Genomic DNA, 20,171 nt, shown 5'->3' with positions numbered 1-20,171 from the left:
ATTCCCTCTCCCACTTTTCATTCTACAACCAGGCAGTAGAGCACAGTGGCTAAGAGCGCAGGCTCTGGAGCCAGGCTGCCTGTCTGGGTTCACATTCTGACTCTGCCACTTGCTAGCTCTAAGACCTCGGAGACGTTTATCTCATCACCCCTCCATGCTTCAGCTTACTCATCTATAAAATGTTCCTAATGTTAATATTTTCCTCATTGAGTTATTATGGGGATTAAGTTAGTTAATAAATCAAAAGTGTTTAAAACAGTGCCTGGCACAAAGTAAGAGCTCAATAAATCTTCACTTGTTGCTGCTACCAGTTTTATTTGCCAACCACTGGCCTTTTGTAAATTTCCAAGAGGATAAGAGGCCATCTGACTTTGTTTACATGGCACTGCTTTCAGTCACAAGGAAGACAAGAATGCAGCAGTACTAGTAGCTAACCACCTGGTCCTCAGAATAGAAATAAGAAGCAACCAGAATCTTCCCGATCAGTTCTGACTCTGAGACATGGGAAGATCAGAAAGCTTCAAAGAGGTCTTCAACTCTTTCAAGTTCTATGGAACTGAGACAGAGATGGCAGAGAGCGTGGCCATGATGAAATCAAGCCCCACAAGAAGGCAAAACTTTGGTGGACCCACCATGATTCAGGCTGCAATACAGAAACAATATTTATAGATGCATACAGAGATGATCAAACTGAGAGAGACCTGTTTACACAAACCAATGCCAGGAGATTAAGTCCAGAATTTCAACTTCGTTCACGCAACAAACATTTGCGTGCCAGCTATGTACAAGACACTGTTCTAGATGTTAAGAATATAGCAGTGAAAAAAGAGACAAAAGTACCTGCAAACACAATAAATGAGCTAAGTAGATAACATACCAGAAAGTGACAGGTGCTATGGAGGAAAACTAAGTAGCAAAAGGAGATATGCAGAGCAAAAGATCAAAGAGAGAGGTGGGGTGTAGGGTGAACAGTTTTCATCAGGGTAGTAAGGGAAGGCCTCACAGAAATGCGGACGTTTGAGCAAAGACCTGAGGAGATGAAGAGGACGTGGAAACGTCTGGAAAGAGCATCCCGAGCAGAGAGAACAGCAAATGCAATGTCCCTGAGGGGAGTGGGTCCAAAGTGTTTGAGGAACAGCAAGATGGTCAACAGGCCTCTGAGCAGAGAAAGGTAGGGTAGGAAGAGCAGAAAGTAAAATCAGAGAGGAAATGGGGTCTTGTAGGCCTAACTGTAAGAATCACAGCTTTTTCTGAGTGAGATGGGGAGCTACTGGATAGTTTTGAACAGAATCATAGTGTGGTCAGCTTTAAAGTTTAAAAGGATCACTCTGGCTGCTGGGCTGAGAAAGGAATGAAGTTAAAGGTGGCTGATGTAGAATCCTAATCAAAGGTAACAGTGGCTTGGACCAAGCTGGTATCAGTGGAGATTAGAAGAGCGGTCACATATTTGGAAGAGATAACAACAGGATTTGATGACAGATTGGATGTGGGGTATAAAAGAGCTGCTGAGTCGCCCTCAGCAATGGGAATGATGGAGGTGCCATTAACTGAGATAGAGAAGGTTGTAGGCAGAGAAGGTTTCTGAGGGGAGGTGAGATCTGGAGTTTGGTTTTGGGTTTAATAAAATGGAGAGGTCTATTAAATACCCAAGTAGAGATGCGGAGTTTCTTGGATATACAAGGCTGAATCTGAGACTAGGGAGTTGTGAGCTTATTTATCATATCCAATGCCATAAGAATGAATGAGACACTGAGGGAGAGAGTATAGTAACAGAAGAGGTCCAAGGACAAAGACCTGGGACACTCCAATATTGAGAGGTCAGTGAACAAAGGAGATTGAAAACAATGACCAGGAGTGCACGATGAAAATCAGGAGAGTGAAGTGCCCTGTAACACTGAAGAAACAAGTGTAACAAGTGAAGAAAGTGTTACAGGGAGGAAGTTGCAATCAACTGTGTCAAGTGCTGCTAAGTGAGATCACTGAGAACAGGCCATTGGATTAAGAAATGTGGAGAGCAGTTTTGGTGGAATGCTGAGGGCAAGAGCTAGCTGGAGTGGATTTAACAGAAAATGAGAGAAAAGAAATTGGGACAGTAAATATATAACTCTTTCAGAGATACTTACTGTAAAGAGAGCAAAAAAATGGGACAGTAGTGAGAGGAGAAAGTAGAAATGGAGAGTTTTGTTGTTGCTGTTGTTGAAGATTAATTTTAAGAAGCAACATATTAATTTACATAGGGAACTATAACTGGTAAACAGAACAGAAATAGATGTAACAGATCAGTGCTTTCTCCTCTCTGTTGGAAAACTATTGGGAAAGTACAATTAAAGTCACAGGATTACTTCATGCGTGCTGACAACAGCTCCACCTTGCGCTCTTTCCAATTATGAAGACTCTCAAGCATCCATCTACACTGCAGGGGAAGAACTGCTAAGGAGATCAGATGTTTGAATCACTTGGGCAGGGTACCCGTCCCTTGACCAGTGCTGGAAAAACTCTAACCATTCATTCTTTCTTTCATTCAAGAAACATTACTGAGCACCTATTATATGTCAGTTACTAGGGATGCAAGTTCAACAAAACACAACTTTGCCTTTAGGGAGCTCATGGTTCAATAAAGGATGCAGACAAACAAATGAATAGTTCCCATGTAATGTTAAAAGAGGTATGAGTACATATAAGGGACAAAAGTTGAATTAAATAGTTAACTGTTTAGTATGGGGACATTTGGGTCATTCCTTTTTTTTTTTTTTTTTTTTTTTTTGCTGTTATAGAGAGGTGTTTGGGATTTCAATTGTTTCCAGGAATTCTTATTGATAACTGTTACATCAAGATTATAGGAAATCTTACCAAATAAGAAGGAGAACTATTATATTCCTGCTCATTACAAAAGCAACCAAGAAAATAAATCTGAATAGTATGAACCACCTGAACACAGGCAAGTTGGGAATTCATTCAACAAACATATATTGAGCACCTATTATATGTCAGGGCATGGTTCCAAGTGTTTGAGATACATCAGTAAACAAAAGAAAGATAATGCTTTTCAGAACATGTATTTTAGCAAGGGAGCCAGTCAACAATAAACATAAATAGTAGTAAAACAGGGTTTCCCTGGTGGCTCAGTGGTTAAGAATCCGCCTGCCAATGCAGGGGACACGGGTTCGAGGCCTGGTCCAGGAAGATCCCACATGCCGCGGAGCAACTAAGCCTGTGCGCCACAACTACTGAGCCTGCGCTCTAGAGCTCGTGAGCCACAACTACTGAGCCCACGCGCCACAACTACTGAGCCCATGTGCCACAACTACTGAAGCCTGCACACCTAGAGCCTGTGCTCCACAACAAGAGAAGCCACTGCAATGAGAAGCCTGCCCACCGCAACGAAGAGTAGCCCCTGCTCACCGCAACCAGAGAAAGCCTGCGTGCAGCAACGAAGACCCATCGTAGCCAAAAAATAAATAAATTTATAAAAAAAAAAAAAAAAGTAGTAAAACAGACAGTATATTTGAAGGTAATAAGTGCCATAAGAAAAAATAGGGGTGATTGAGGTGGGTGTCAAATTGTAATTTTAAGTAGTATTGTCAAGGCCTCAGTGAGAAAGTGACATTTCAGCAAAGACCTGAAGGAGGTGAGGGAGTTAGCTCTCTTGATATTTGGAAAAAGAGCATTTTAAGCACTGAAACAGCCCCCAGGTGCTAAGGCAGAAGAGTGGCTGGTGTACGGCAACGGAAGTAGGGGGAAGTTCTTAAGAAGCAATTGCAGTAATCTAGGTAAGAGATGAAAGTATTATACATCCAGCTCACTTGCAGTGGAGGTGCTAAGTAGTCAGTTTTTGGATATATTTTGAAGGTACAGCCAATAAAATTTCCTACGGGAATAGATGTGGGATGTGAGAGAAAGGAAGGTATTAAGAGTCATTCCAAGATTTCTAACCTCAGCAATTAAGATGGGAAAGACTGCAGGTGCAGATGTGAGGGGGAAAATCAGTTCAGTTTTGGACATATTGAGTTTGAGATGTCTATTAGACACCTCTGTATCACCTAGGATCCTCTTGGCCTCCTTGCCTGTAGGGTCTTCTACCACTTATTTTGTCTTCATTGCCATGGCCAACCAACCTCAGGCAGTAACCACCCAATAGTGCTTTGCCTCATGCTCAGGCCACACATCTCACACAGGGGTCTGTTTGGTGCCCACATGAAACGGAAGTATGTGTATGTTGCAGAGGAGGGTAGTGTTAGCATCCTCTGACTGAATCTTAACCTCCTGTCCTGACTCACTACTTTTCCCTACCCTCACTTCCCCAAGATTGTACTCCCTAATAAAATAAGAGCACAGAAGACTGCCTCAGATTCTGCTTTCTGGGAGAACCAAGGCTAAGACAACATCCAAGTGGAGGTGTGAGTAGGCAGTTGTTTAAATGAGTCTAAAGTTTGGGAGAGTGATTTGGGAAGATATAATTTTGAGGGTTGTCAGCATGGGCATTGTATTTACAACCATGACGCTAGATGAGGACACAAAGGAGTGAACAAAAAAGAGAAATGTCAGAAAGAGGAGAAGTTGAAGATTTTATGCTAGTACCTTTGAGAGCAGAAACAATGTTTTATTTACTGCGATAGCCCCAGTTTTGTAGTACATAGCACAAAATAGGTGCTCAACAGGTATTTTTAGAATAAACAAAATAGGTCACCATGGCCTTGGGGTTAGGTAGAAAAACAAATTAAGTCCTGAGAGGTGATGAACTAGAATAGGCAGTGTTCATGGAACTTGAGTTCACAGTGAGGGTGAAAATTAGGTTCAACAGCGGAAGCAAGAGAGAAAAATAACAGGAAAAGGAAGCCGTGGTTAGAAAAAAGCTCTCAGATACCACTTTCTCCTTGAAGCCTTTTATAATCATCTCTTGAGACCTTCCCCCTTTGCCATCTTATCTACCTTATACTATATCAACTTACATCCATGTGTTCTTCCCTACTTTCATCTCCCCAATATTGACCCTGTTTTCCAATTGAAAAATTGAGTCAAAAGTGGGAGTAGCTTTCAAGTCCCAGAGATAAAAACGGATGCTAAAGTTTGACATTTCTAGTTCATTTCTATGGTTTATGGAGATGCCAGAGCACATATATGAAACTGGGAGACTACATTTCAAATCTAAAGTATATCCAAAGCATTTAGTAAAATAACTTGCACTTGAATGACTGGATGACTGAATGAGTGAATGAACAAAATTAGGTGAAAACAGAGGCCAGGAGAGCGTAAGTCAAGGAGAAAGTATGACTTAACAACTGTTTGAGGCCCACTGGTCTGAGAGTAGGGCACAAGTGAATAGGAGAAGTGGGCCTGCAGTCCCACTAGCACCTAGGAAGCACCCAGGAAGTCAGCAAAGTAACTAAGGCATGAAGAGGTAGGCCCTAAATGAAGATCAGTGTGAACAGAAAAGAAGAATATACGGAAATTTTTAAATAAAAAATTACTGTATTTGGTGAATGAGAAGCATTGGTTATGAGCAAATAATTCTAATATTTTGATATCATGTATAGGGCCAAGGTAAGAAGAGCAGGAAGATAATAAGCTCAATTTTGCAAATGTATTTGACACAAGGGTGAGATATACAAATAAAGCTAGTAATAGGCAACATTTAAATAGACACTTATTACATGTCACTGTGCCAAGTACACTTTCCATGAATGATCTCATTTAATTACCACAGTAACACTATGATATAGGTGCTATTATCATCTTCTCATTTCACAGATGGGAAAACTGAGGCGCAAGAATGAAAAATATGCCCAAGTCACACAGCTAGTAAGTGGCTGAACCAGGATTTGAACCCCAAAATATTAAGGATTTTTTCCCAGGACCATAGAGATATTCATTATTTGTTCAATATTTACTGAGCACCACTACATTCTAGACATTGTGCTGGGGATGGGAGGAGAGAAATTCTGGTGGTGAACAAGACAGACATGGTCCCTACCTGCACAGACCACACATGGACATTAAACAAATAATTACAAGTATGATGAATCAGAAAAGAATCTCAGGGGAAGGGAATAGCATGTATAAATTCCTTGAGGTGAGAGTTTACAGTAGGGAACAAGAGAAAAGAGCCTGGAAAAAATAAGAAGACTAACATGGCTGGAGTGCAGAGAGCTAGAGGGACTGCTGGGGAGGCTGGGAAGAAGACGAGCCCAGATAATGGAGGGCCTGGCCTTAATGACAAGGACTTAAGATTGTGTTCAGTAAGCAAAGGGAAGGACTGAAGGAATTCAAGCAGGGTAGTGACTTGATCAGATTTGTATTTGTTAAAATTTGCTCTGGCTGCAGTATGGCAAATGGATTGGAATGAGCCAAGAGCAGTTTTGTAGGACCTCGATGGTAGGTAGTGCAGAACTTCAAGCAAGAGATGAATGTAGCTTAGACTAGAGTGGGATGAGAAGCCACAAATCCTATTTTTTTAAGGCAGGTCTAGGTGATTCTGATGTGTGTCGGAGGTGTCTTAGGTTTCTGAACTGAGTAGATGGACAGGCTGTACTTTACTGATCCGAGGTCTACGGGAAGAGGCTTTTGGAGGGAAGAGGTTGAGTTTGACATCAAGTCATCTAGATGAAAGTGTAGCACAGGCAGTTAGAAATATGAATCTAGAGTTCAAAAGCAAGATCTAGGCTTGAGTTTTGAGCTGGACAGTCTTTGGCAAAGGGTATTTGAAGCCACCGGAAAGAGGATGAGACCACCTAGGAAAATGCACATGGTGGGACTCGAGAAGAGGATGAAGCTCAACAGGATTCCAATATTTAACAGTTGGCTAAAGGAGGAGAAGCTGGTTGTTAAAGAACAACCAGAGAGGTAAAAGAAAACAAGAGCAGAGGGCAGAGAATATTTGGATGAGGCTGTGGGCAATGGTGTAAAATGCCAGAATGAGGTCTTGTAAATGAGGCCTGAAGCTTGTCTGTGACAATTCAGAGCTGATTCAGGTGTGTGGTAAGAACAGAAACTAGACTGGAGAGGGCTGAGGAGACTGGGACATGAACGTCCACGGGGTAAGAGACAATCGCGGTTGGAGAGGGATTTAAAGAGAAAAATGTTTTCCAAAAAATGAGAGACTTAAGAATGTTCAAATACTGGACAGAAACGCCGGTTGAGAAGGAAAGGTTGAAAATAACAGAAGGAAAGGGGGATATTCTTCAGCCCAAAGAGAAAGGACGAGGGGATCTACAGGACCAGGCTAGGGAACTCTTTCTTTTTCAACAGTAAGTCAATAAGGGACGGAGCTCTGTTTTGGACCCTCTCGGCTTCCTAAAACATGTTTGCTTTAAGGGACTGAAAGTGAATTACAATAGACATGAAAGCCCGGGAGAGGACTGTCGAGTTCAATAAAAAGGATAATGGTAAAGTCGGTATCGTGTCTCGGGTGACCTCTGAAAGGGCAGTTTCAGTAGCTTCGAGGCAACGGAAGTCACACTGCGGGTTCACAGGGGGAGCGGGTGGTGAAGAAAAGGGTGCAGCCGCTGCAACCCTGTGCTGCAGAAAACGGGCTGTGAAAAGAAACCGACACAGGATGGTGCAAAAAAAAAAAAAAAAAAAAAAAAGGCGGGCAGGTGGAGGAGGAAGGTAAGACATTTCGAAAGTGTAGAAGAGCAACCTCGGATAGCGCAGGTCACGGCTCGGAGGCCGAAGATGTGCCCCCCAGGCCTGGCCGTCCTCGCTGTTGTACTGAACCCCGCCAAGGTGACCGGAGTCCCAGAGCCTCCGTCCCCCGAAACAGAACGGCCCCGCCGGCGGGCGCCAGGTTTCTCAGCGGATTCTCGAAGCAGAGCCGCCCAGCCCGCCCAGAGGGGCGGAAGACCCTCCCCACAGGGGCCAACGACGCCCCCGGGCCGCGCCGGCGCAGCGCCGCGGCCTACCGTCCCAGAGTCCAGCCCAGGCCCCAGGCCTCGGGGGCGACCGCAGAGCCGCTGCAGGCCTTCCTCCCCAGCTCGCAGTACTCTCGCACTCAGGCGCGGCCCCGACCCAGTGGCGCGTCTGCCCCGTCCCGGCAGCGTTTGAAACTTCCCGGGGCTGGCGGCGCTCGGGGACCCAGACCCGGCACGCCGCAGCCGCCCTAGAGCCCGCCGCTTACCGCCGCAAGGGCAGCCCGCGCGGGGGTTTCCATCGAGCAGTCGACACCCCTCGGGAATTCCCCACCCCGCCACACACAAACCCTAACTCTTCCTGCAAATTTCCGCCGCCGGTTTTATCCGTCGATAAGCGGCAGGGCGGGGGAGGGAGGAGGGGAGGGGGAGGGGGGGCTTAGATCATTCCTCCCCACCCCTGGCCCCAGACCACCTCCGCCTTCCCTCTCCCCGCGGAAGCCCTCCGCCGTGCCCGAAGGAACTCGAAGGTCTTCGGCAAGTTCCGCCTCCAGCGCTGAGGGCGGGGCCGCTCGAGCTCCTCCGGGCCGAGCTCGGCTGTTTCCGTGCGCGGCCGCTGCGCACTCGGCACTGGGCGGCGCTGGCTGGCTCCCTGGCTGCGAGTCCTCAGTCGGCGGCGGCTGCTGCTGCCTGTGGCCCGGGCGGCTGGGAGAAGCGGAGTGTTGGTGAGTGACGCGGCGGAGGTGTAGTTTGACGCGGTGTGTTACGTGGGGGAGAGAATAAAACTCCAGCGAGATCCGGGCCGCGAACGAAAGCAGTGACGGAGGAGCTTGTACCACCGGTAAGAGGAGCAGGAGGAGGAGGCAGGAGCCGGAGAGAGCCGGGGGGACGGAGGGGGGACGGGGAGGCGCCGGACACCAGCGCTCGGGGCCTTCCCCTCGCAGGAGGGGCCGTGGTAAAGATGGAGCCTCCGCCCGAGCCCCACACCATCGCCGCCGCTCGCAGCGAACAAAGAATAATGGCGGCGGACTGGAGCCAGCGGCGGCCGGGGCGGCAGCGACTCTGCCTGCAGCCAGCGGCGGCGCTCATGGCGGGGGGCGGCGGGCGGGGTGGGAGCCGGCGGCCGGGGGTGTGTGCGGGCGGCCGGCCGCGGCGAGCTGGCGCCCGCGTTCCCGCCGCCGCCGCCGCCGCCGGGCCGAGCGGGGCCCGGCGCGGAGCCGGGAGCCCAGAGCCCGAAGCCACCCCGGGAGAGGCCGCCCGCCGGCCTGGCCCTGCCGGGCGCTGCCCCCCGCTCCGCCCGCCCGGCCCCCGCCGCCCGCCTCGCCCCCGACCCGGCCCGCCGTCCGCCCGGGCAGCGCCGCCGGGGTGCCCGCGGGGGGTGGAGGAGGAAGAAGGCGACAGCTGAGGGCAGAGGAGGTGAAGGTGCCTGTCTTCTCGGTAGCCTCCTTGTCTGCATGCCCGCTTCGCGAGGGGAAGCGCTGCTCCGGCTGACCTACTCTCCTCTCCACTCTCTTTGTGCAATAAAGTTCGAAACCCAAGGTTTCCTTTCGTACTGTATTTTATTCACGCCCTTTTCCCCTGCTCCCACCCCGTTGGAAAGATGTTTTCTGTGTTTTTCTACTTACATGAAGGAATGAGAACTCTCGCTTTTTAAAATAATTTTTGACTCTTATCCTCACCCTCTTTTTTTAAAATCAGTAGTCATGGAAATGCATTCTTTCGGGGAGGAAGGGGGTGCTAAGAAAAACATATTGGTAGTAACTTTTTAAAAACTGTTGGGATCTTGTAAAAGGGAAGCTGATGTTTGAAAACAGTTTCGGTTTTAACCCTTTTCAATAAGGGAATAATCACTTGAGAGATTTTGAAACACTTCGTTGAAACATACTAGCCGATGTACTTTTGTTTTACATCACCTTTTTTTGGGGGGGCGGGCAACCGTGGTGTTGGGTCTTCTGGATCTCCCCATGTACCCCCTGCCATGTTTCGCACATCTTTCTGTCTAAATGTAAACAAGAGATTGGTTAATACTAATTCTAAAAATAGGCATTTAAAAGTATCCATTATTAGTCTAGCATGCGGTAGGTAACCCCAGCCCCAGAGCGACAATAATTTAAGCCGCAAGGTTTATTTTTTCTTTCCCTGTTGGGGAAGAGGGACAGCAGAAAAGTCATTGACACATCAAAGATTAAAAGACAATTTTTAAAGGACCTGGGATATGACCTATTTAAGTTTGTCTTGCCTTCTTCAGAAGTTAGAATTTCATGCTATCCTTAGCTTGCAACAGTTTTGCCTTCTAAAGGTTTAAGTTAATACAAAAGATACTTTTGGTTGCCAGCTATTGAAATCTTTTACACTCATTTCCTGAATTAAAAAATAAAGCCAAAATGGTTATTTTAAGTGATGCAAAAGATGAACAGGTTATTTGTTTTTAAAATACTTACCTGTCTCAGGGTGTGATAGAATTGTGATTGATACAAGGTTTCTTGTTAGGAATAAATATTGTTAGTAGAAGCACTGTCTTCTGATTTTCTGTTTGCAAGTCACTTTTCCAAAACCTACTTTGCTGTATTGCAAGTCTTTAAAAAACCACCTTAGCAATTTGTCATTACCAAGAAACAATTAAGAAGATGTAATAAAGAGTTTTTCCATAAGAATTGGGAAGATGATTTTATTTCCAAACACTGAGGAAATTATGGTCTTGATGATACTATAGATTACTGGTTTTCCTTAACGATTTTCTGCAAACCAGCATAAGTTGAGTAACAGACTATATGACAATGACTCTTCCTTTGTTGAATTAGAAAAAAAAGTTTTCTGATAGGATTTTTCTTCAGTCTTATCCAAAAGATTTTTTAGAAAATTTTATTTATAAATTCATAATCTAATTCTTTTAGTAATCTCAGGTGAAACTTTTTAAACTTTTATATTCATTAATATTTGAATATTCATTTAGAGCTTGTTACTAAATTATACTTTTGCTCCCTCCCAGGGATCAGCAGAAATTACAGTTAAATCTGCTTGAACCTTTTCTTAATGGACATGTATTCAGAAAGCCAATGAGTCTTTGACACAAATTGACTGAAGAATATTAAAAGGACACTTTTTATGGAATTTAAGACTTTAGTGTAACACTTTTCGAATGATTTTTTTTTCCACATAAGGACCTAAGGAAACTTAGAAACCTGATTCATAAAATGGCACCTTCCTTTTTCTGCTTTCTGAAATTCATTTTCATGATTAGATCTGATTAATAGACTTTTTGTTTCTTCATAGAGAAGTAGCTTTATTTTGTTTTTCATTCTAAGACATTGGGTTTTGTTTTGGGGGATATAATATGGTTGCAGTAAAACCAAGTATATGTCTCCCACTTCACCTCATTTTAAAAATCTTTTTCCTTTTTTTACACAGTAGAAAAAAATTATTTACTTGTAACCTAATGCTTACAATGTATCACTGAAATTTATAATTTCATTTCAGTATCTTATCAGGAATGGTTATGTAGACTTGTTTATAGCCAGCCTGTGACATAATCTTGTAAGCATATCTTTCTTCATGTTACAGTGTCACCTCCAGTGATGGCTTCTTTATTGAACAGTTAGAGCTCAAATCTGAATTTAAGGATATAGGGAATGGAAAAAATGAAAAGATTGGTTTTTTTCTTACTCATGTATGAACTCATCTCTACATTATCACTTGAGACACAGTTTGTGGTACTTCAAATATTTAGCATTTACTGTGACAGATAATGTAGTTAATGGAAAGAGCATGGGGTTTGGGAATCACATGCCAGTTTGAATCCTCCTGTTGCCACTACTATCATGTGCCTACCCTCAAGGAATTTTGTGACCTACAAGAAGTTTCTTGATCTTTCTCAGCCTTAGTTTCCTTATCTGATAAAGCTACTTTATAGCATTGTGAGATAATTATAAAGTACTTCCTTAAGGATTCAATTAATGACAGCTATTTATTTTTAAGGTTTATTTTAACTTCCTAGCTTGGAACCTTGGGCAAGTTTCTTCTCCATACCTCAATTTGCTTGGTCATAAGTGTACGATATCTAGCTCATACAAATGTGGGAATTAAATAAGTTAATGCATATTAAACATGAGGCATGTCACAAGTGCTCAACAAGTGTTTCCTGTTATGTTTTAAATTATTCATCATAATTGTTACTGTGTTTTAATACACTGGGCCAGAAGCTGCAGCGAATCCAAAGATGAATTACATTGTCATATCTCTACCCTCAAGGAACTTTTGGGGACATGATGACTAACAATGCAGAGTATTATGTCATCAGAAAGCAGTCAAAGGAAAGAGAGATCACACCTGAAGATGGAAGAAAGGATTATGTTTTGTATTTCCAGTTTTATTTTTTTAATAAATAATTCATTCAGATAGTCCGTAATTCAAAACACATAGGATGTAATACAGCAGGGAGTCATGTGTTTTGCCCTCCAGTCACCCAAGTGGCACCAATTTCTTGTTTGTCCTTTCAGAGGTGTTCTGTCCATACACAAGCAAATATGTATGTACTCTCCTCCCCACCCATCCCTTTTGTACAAATGATAGTATACTATGTACACTCATATATCTTGCTATTTTCACGTAACATGGTTTAGCAGTTGGTTTGTGTCAGGACATAAAGAGCTTCATTCTTTTAATTATGAGGCACCTCATCATCTGGATATACCTGTGTTTGTTAACCGGTTGGTGAGCTGATTTTACTTTTAGCTCTTTTGTGACCATTTAAAGTAAGGAATGCTGTCATTATGCCTTTATTTCTTTAAATGAAAGATTTCGTTTGAATGAGAGATGCCAATTTGGAAATTATTTGAACTGCCTTAATTACCTTTTTAGTTTCAGGGTTTTTTTTTAAGTTTTATTAAAATGATCGCGATGTACATGAAGAGGAAAGCAAGCTGTAGAAGATTTAAGTCTCAAAGTGAATTTAATCTGAATTTAACTCTTGTTGTGGTTCTTATAGCCCTGAACAAACTACTTCCTTCTGTTATTTCAACCAAAAATAGTCTATAGTTTTCTCTCTGAATGAGAAAGAACATCTCATGTAGTCCAGACCTTCTATTAAACAGACTATTCTCATGGACTATTACTACCCAGTAATCCTGATTAGTGTACTAGCTTTCTCCGAGTTAATTTTTTATATACTCATTAACTTATTTTTTGATGATTTTCTAATGTTTCTTAGTGTCATTATCAGTGAGTTTTATATTTGATATCTAAATAAATGGTGAGTTTCTTCTGTATGATTGTCTACTGAGACTTTACTGCTGAGATAATTTTTTTTTTCTTTTTTTTACTGTGAAAGCCCTTGGTCAACCAGTTGACCCAAGTAATACTCATTTCAACTAGAAAACAAAACAAGTTTCAGTACCTCTGTTTCTTTTTTGGACCTTCTAAGCAGCATTTAACTATAGTTCATTTTAAATATACATGCTGTTAGTGTATTTATCTTTAAAATACACATGCTGTAAGTTTTTTAAGTTGATTAAGCTTAGAAAATGATAACTAATACTCTAGCAGCAGGGACACAAAAAAGACCCTTATCTTTCAAAAAAAATCATTAAATGAAGCTGTTATGGTGTATCTCATTCTTTGTATGCTTACGTTGACAGTTACATATGTTAAAGCTTTTAATGAAAGAATATTGTCTTACTATTATTTTGAGGATTTACTAGTATTTTTATATAAAATACTAATACATGCTATTTTTGCCCACTCAGTGACTAAAATGTTTACAAAGCACTTATCTTTCTAGACTTGGTTGGGGGTGGGGGGGGGAGTGGATAATTGAAATCTGTAAAGGCAGAAAAGTTTTCTTCTGGAACATATCTGGAGGCTACCAGGGAATTAAATGATTTCTCACAGTGTCATTGTATCAGTGAATTGCCTTTTGGGGTAGAGGTAAAGGTCTAGAACTAGAACAATGGCTACTTGTTTTCCTCTGCCAATTTAATACGTATGCTAACTCAGTCATTATATGTGCTTAGTCTGGTTAAACTTTTTGGAGTTGTAAGAAGAAAGTATGGTTTTAAATTTATTTTGTACTATCAATCTGTAAATGTAGGTTTTTGAGACATACTTGAAACACAGATAAGAATAGCCATTTGTTTCTCTTCTCACCCAGCATGCCCCTCTTTCCTTAGTATATACAAAGTCTTATCTTGCGTCCTGTTTGTTTTATTTTATTTTGTTTTGCATTCTTCTCTTAGCTCTGCCAGTCCTGGCCCTGGAAAGATATGTTTTGTTATTTTACCTAGTTTTGTTCACCTGTCTCCTAGGTTACCAATAAGAAGGGAGGGAGGGGAAGATTTATCATTCATACTTTGGTGTTAATTCCAGCAGATAAGTAGAAGACAGTATTTTACATATCCAGTGATGAAAAATTTACCTTTATGTATTTAATCAATTCTTGAGGCTAGTTACATGAATCTCAACTTAACAATAGTACCCCTTGTTAAACTTTGAAATGCCTGAGTTGCTTTTTCTCAGGGTTGAAGTAAAGTAATAAAAGTTTACCATAAATGAGATGGACTGTCTGAACAAAGTCTTCCTGGCTGGATTAATCTAGACTCTGAATAGTCTATCAACAGTCAAGGTTTGGAGAGTAAGAGGTCTGAGGGATCGATGGTAAGTTTTTTCCTAAAGGAGAGAAGTAATGACTGACATTTGGTTGGAGAAGAGAGAATTAAGTGAGAAGTTAAAATAACTAATGACCTTGGTGTCAGAGTAGAGGGTATGTCTGAGAATTTATTTATACCAATGGTAATAGAAAATGTCTTTCCCAAAAATTAGTGAATCGTCTTGGAAACTAAGATTTCTTCAATTTTTTTTTTTTTTTTTTTTTTGTGGTACGCGGGCCTCTCACTGTTGTGGCCTCTCCCGTTGCGGAGCACAGGCTCCGGACGTGCAGGCTCAGCGGCCATGGCTCACGGCCCCAGCCGCTCCGCGGCATATGGGATCTTCACGGACCGGGGCACGAACCCAGTGTCCCCTGCAGAACCCAGTGTCCCCTGCATCGGAAGGCGGACTCTCAATCACTGCGCTACTGGTGAAGCCCTCTTTCTTCAATTTTAACTCTTTTCCTAATGAGCTGGTTATCTGCATGTGAGTTTCTGGTTATAATTATATGACAGCATAGATGTAACTAAAAGTGTTTGTTATCTAAACAAAGCTGAATAACAATTTTTAGAGTTGTTATCCCTATTTGTGTAAGCGATTAGCAGTAGGAGACTCAGAAATATCTTGTTTTTCATCACTGAAGTGAAAATTATTGCTTGTTCTGAATTCTGTACTCTTAAAGGGGTGTCATTTCCTTAAAAGTGTCAGTAGCAGCTTTACTGTTTGCTGTTACGGTTTTACTTCCTGCCATTTATCAATCTAGTCATTTATTCAGTGAATGTTTATTGACCATTAGCTTTTTTGTATTTGGTGGAATAATCACGAGAAAATTTATTCATTTAGGTATTTTTATAGATATTAAATGAAGTATTGTTCTAGTTGCTATAAACAGTAAAGCCTTTGTATGTGGCTTTACTGCCCTCATGGAACTCACAGTATAGTGGAGGTGACAAAAATATAAGAAAGAATGATTTATATGTGGCAGAGTATCAGTTTTTGCTATCTTGAAGGACTGTTGAGTTTAGAAGAGAAGGCGTTCAGTGAGGAAATGTTTTGTGAGAAAGATAGTATTCAAATTGCATATGGAAGAACTTGGAAGGTAGAAGTAAAGGGGAGTATATTGTAAGCAGTGGCATGGACAACAAAAATGAAGACATGGAAGTAGAGTGAACTTGATATGTTCACAAGTTGGTGAGGTGAAGAAAGTGTCACATTAACTATAAATCCACACTACGAGAAACCCTGAGTGTGAGGCAGGAAGCTTTAAGTTATTCATGTAAGAGGAGGAACGACATAAACAGGAATGGTGTGATATTTTGGGCTAAAATATAGATATCCTGACTCTTAATCCTTTCTCCTTCATGATAGATTATATTGCAGTTTAAAAATTGGACATCATTGATTCATTTTTAGCAGCACTGTTGAACTACAGTTGACGTACCATACAGTCTACCCATTTCCAGTGTACAGTTCTGTAGTTATTTAGCATGTTCACAAGGTTGTGCACCTATCACCACAGTCAGTTTTAGGACATTTTTGTTAATCAAAAAAGAAACTCCACATCCCTTAACCATCACGCCTCAATCTGTCCATACCCCGAGCCCTAGGCAACTACTAATGCACTTTCTGTCTCTAGATTTGCCTATTCTGAACATTGCATATCAAAGGACTCTATTGTGATGAGCTTCTTTTACTTAGCATATTAATACTTTCAGGGTTCATCCATGTTGAATCTGTCAGGACTTCATTCCTTTTTATTGCTAAATAATACTCCATTTTATGGATATGCAGTATTTTATTCATGAATTCATGTATATTTGGACTTTGGGGCTGTTGTGAATAATGCTGCCATGAACATTCATTTATTGCACATGTTTTCATTTCTCTTAGGTTTATACCTAGGAGTGGAATTGCTGGATTGTTATAGTAACTACTTTAACTGCCAGACTGTTTGTCAGACCTATGGTGGTATCTTTTTACATTCTCACCAGCAATATATAAGGGTTCTGATTTCTCTGTATCCTCACCAACACTTTTTATTTTTCATTGTAGCCATTTAGTGGGTGTGAAGTAGTATCTCATTGTGATTTAGATTTGCATTTGCCTAATGACTAATGCTGTCTGGCATCTTATTGTGTACTTATTGGCCATTTATATATCTTGGAAGAAGTGTCTGTTCAGATCCTTTGCTCATTTTTAAATTGGGTTATTTGTCTTATTGAGTTGTAATAGTTCTTTATTATTCTAGATACAAACTTCTTAGCAGATATATCTGATTTATAAAAATTTCTTTCATTCTGTGGATTGTCTTCACTTTCTTGGCACGAAAGTTTTTAATTTTGACAATTTCCAGTTCTGTTTTTTTCTTTCGTTGCTTGTGCTTTTTGGTGTCATATCTTGGACATCATAAATTCTTATTTAATTATAACAGACATTTTCTAAATATCTCTGAAAGCCCAGGCAAACAGGACACCACTATTTAACTAAAAACTAAAATCTAGTTTTAGTTTTTAGTTAGAAAAATAACTAAATCTGCTAATGCATATTTGGAGTTACACCCCACCTGCTCTGGTCTTCTCTTTTATCCTGTGTCCAGATCCCTTAGTTGAGTGACTGACCAAAAGAAGCAAAGATAAAAATCAAGAACTAACAACTTTGAGTGAAACATTTTAATTCAATATACTATATTTTGCAAATTATTTATGAGAGAATTTATTATGTTTGTGTGGGTGTAGTATATTACTCATAAATTCTGCTATTTGGGGGGGAATTCACACTTAGCAAACTTTTACCATGAAGGCAGTAGTAACTCCTTCATTTTTTGCAGATGACTAAACTGAGCTCTGGAGAATTTAAATTTACATACTGGTAGAGCCTTTTCCCTGGGCAAGAAATAACAGTGAAGCATAGTCTTCATCACTCTGAATATTAACAGCATTATCTCTTTGTGGATAAAGTTTCCAAGGTTCTAGCTTTATTGATGATTACTAGAAATTTTTGTTCCTCAACAATAGTTAAGTTTTGGTTTATAAAAGTTCACTTGAAGGAAGTAGCCACGGTCTTGAAAAAATATATTGATTTCATTATCTTATTAATTAGGTCAGCATCAACAGAAAGATTACCATAAATAGCCAGCTCTTGCTTTCCTTTTTTCCATAATTCATTGTTTTCCTATCATTTCAAAATAGTTTATGGTTTGAAGTCATTGTTAACTAAATACTTGTTTGGAGGGACTTTATAGGTAAACTGATGGTAGTTTATACTTGCCTAGCTCTTTTATATGTATATAATACATTTTTCATCTCTTACTATTAGCTTGTGAGCTCTTTGAGAGAAAGGTTCTTGCCTGCTTTAAACTATAGTCCTCATAGTTTTTGGCAGAACACTTATTATGTAATGTGCACAGAAAACTTACTTATAATGAATGAGTCCCTCTTGGAGGGTCACAGATTTAAAAGGCAAGATTAAAACCAATCCCCCTTTAGAGTTGCACAGGTTAAAGGAAGCAGACATAAATGCTTATTAGACAATTAAAACACTGAAATTACAGATTTGTTTTTTAAAAGCCAAGGAAATTAGGTTCGTTTTTCATAGCTTAAAAAGAAAGTTTTCTCCTTTGAGTTTTAGTTAATTCTGATGCTTTACTAATACTTCCCACCTCTGAAACATGAAAAATAGCATGAGATTGTATTAATCAAAGTGATTACCAGAAAAAACTGCCTGATTGGTAAAGAAGTACATTTACCTGGAATGTTGGACTTGATTCAGCATTGATTCTTTCAGGATTAGAGATAAAGATACCTAAACCTGAAGTGAGTCTTTATCAAAACTGTACGTAAAGTCTTTGCTCATCTGCATGTCATTTTTCAACTTTGTAGATTAACCATGGCTAATTTTTAAGATATAGTTCAATATACCCTTGGTGCTTTGAGTGCTTGGGATTTTTCTGGTAAGCAAGACATAATTAAAATGATTAGCATGTTGCTTAATAGTTCATGCAGTTCTGCTGTCAAATATTTCTTCACTTTTTATAATATTTGAGGCTAGGTGGTATAGCCCTGAACAGTCTTGTGAAGTTCTTACAAATCTCTTAACATCTTTAGTTCTCCATCTGTGAAGTCACAGCTAAAACCAGAATTCCTGTCTTATGACTCCCACCATATAACATGTGCTGTCTCACTTCAGGAAAACTGATTTTCACTCTTTGATGTCTAATTTGTAAATAATTCACCAAGAATAGCATTTTAAAATTTAGCTCAAAACAGAACTGTTAAAATGATAAACGTTAACTTTATAAACTTATTTTTGAAAACACTTGGACATTCATTTTCCATTTCAATGTAAGTTATTTTCACATAGTCCCTGGGGTTTTATTGAGTAAATGGAATAGTAGGCTATAAATTTTTAACTTCAAGGCATAACTTTTGTAGGTCCTTACAGTATTAACCTTGAGCTAGTTTATGAAGCAGAACTTAAAATTTGAAGACAGTTTCACTCTTCAGACAACACGGAAATTGCTTTTCTAAAAGTAACTGTATGTAGGAGGTGCATAATGCCTTTTTCCTTAAAAAATCAGCTTCAAAAATCTATTTAGTAGAACTTCATATATAGAAATTTATATAGGGTCACTTCTTTGAAAGGCTCAAGGTGTGAAAATGGTATCAGATGTGTGTTTGCAAAGAAGGGTTGGGATAAAATGTTATTATCTAAAATAATGCATAGTCATAGTTGCTGCTTTGCTAAGCAACACTGTTTGTCTCTTGGTGACCAGATACGTGAAGGCTCCTTTCAGAGCCATGAGTAGTCTTACCTGAAGGAAAACAAGGCAAATACATTTTGCTAGTACTTAAAAAAATAATAGTAACTTTGATTTGAGAAATCACTAAAGCTTTCTTACTGAAAGATACTGTAGAATTAGTCACACTAGGATATGAGGATGGCTATATCATAAATCATGCAGTACATTTCTATAAATCCTAATTCACTTCTGTTAAGTACTTCCTTTGAGGACAGTATCTTTCTTATAGAGCATGCTACACATTTTTAAATAACTTTACCTATTAAAAATAGCATTAAAATTAAAAATAGCATTTAAATGCTCTGCAAAACTGCAATAAATCATAACATACAAATCTTGAACTTAATTAAAGCAGTTTCTCTGAGTTCAGTCCAATAAACAAATCAGGGAAATAGTCTTATTAAATAACATTGAAAAGATTCCCCATTGTTGTATGCCTTCTTTTTAGGTAGTGGTAGTTGAGTACTGGCATTTACTATTAATACAAAGAATTTATTAAAACATACAAATTTTCAATCTTTTATTTTTGTCTCATAAATGATTAAATCTCACCAAATTCAGATCACACAAAATTAATTTCATATACAACTTCCCTTGCCTTCCTCTAATATCTAGACTGTAGGCTAAAGTATGGATTTGTATTCTAGTTAAGGGAGAAAGACCTTAGTAGGAGCATAGAGGAAACTTTCTGAAAATTATGTCAGAATTTACTTAGCTTTATAAAGATACCAGTTTATTTTAGTTTATCACATTGACTGTTCTCTTTCCCTAAAAATGTATGTATATAACCTTATTTTGCTAGGGTGTGATCAGTCTAATCTAATAAGGTTCTTACAGTTGAAGTTGATATGTGTGTTGAGAGGGGAGTGTGAATGTGTACATATATACGT

At 40.3% G+C, this 20,171-nt stretch overlaps 1 protein-coding gene and 1 long non-coding RNA gene across 6 annotated transcripts in view; one reads left to right on the top strand and one right to left on the bottom strand.

Moving 5' to 3' along the window:
- LOC132428409 (uncharacterized) overlaps positions 1-8,324 on the bottom strand; it is a 184,438-nt gene extending 176,114 nt beyond the window's left edge. Inside the window, exon 1 of the long non-coding RNA XR_009520113.1 lies at positions 8,114-8,324. This is a non-coding gene — a long non-coding RNA (uncharacterized lncRNA). The remainder of the gene's footprint in view (positions 1-8,113) is intronic.
- A 116-nt stretch (positions 8,325-8,440) lies between these two features.
- The window catches only part of CREB1 (cAMP responsive element binding protein 1), a 56,959-nt gene continuing 45,228 nt past the window's right edge, over positions 8,441-20,171 (top strand). For 3 of the 5 annotated variants that reach the window (XR_009520111.1, XM_060016216.1, XM_060016214.1), the window contains exon 1: positions 8,559-8,685. The gene's annotated coding sequence lies outside the window, so the exon portion shown is untranslated. Of the gene's footprint in view, positions 8,686-20,171 lie in introns of all 5 variants that reach the window. The other 2 variants (XM_060016215.1, XM_060016217.1) reach the window with 2 other exon arrangements.

This window comes from Delphinus delphis, chromosome 7 (genome assembly GCF_949987515.2).
Source record: "Delphinus delphis chromosome 7, mDelDel1.2, whole genome shotgun sequence".
NCBI classification, from domain to species: Eukaryota; Metazoa; Chordata; class Mammalia; order Artiodactyla; family Delphinidae; genus Delphinus; species Delphinus delphis.
This window is presented reverse-complemented; position numbering and strand designations above follow the sequence as displayed.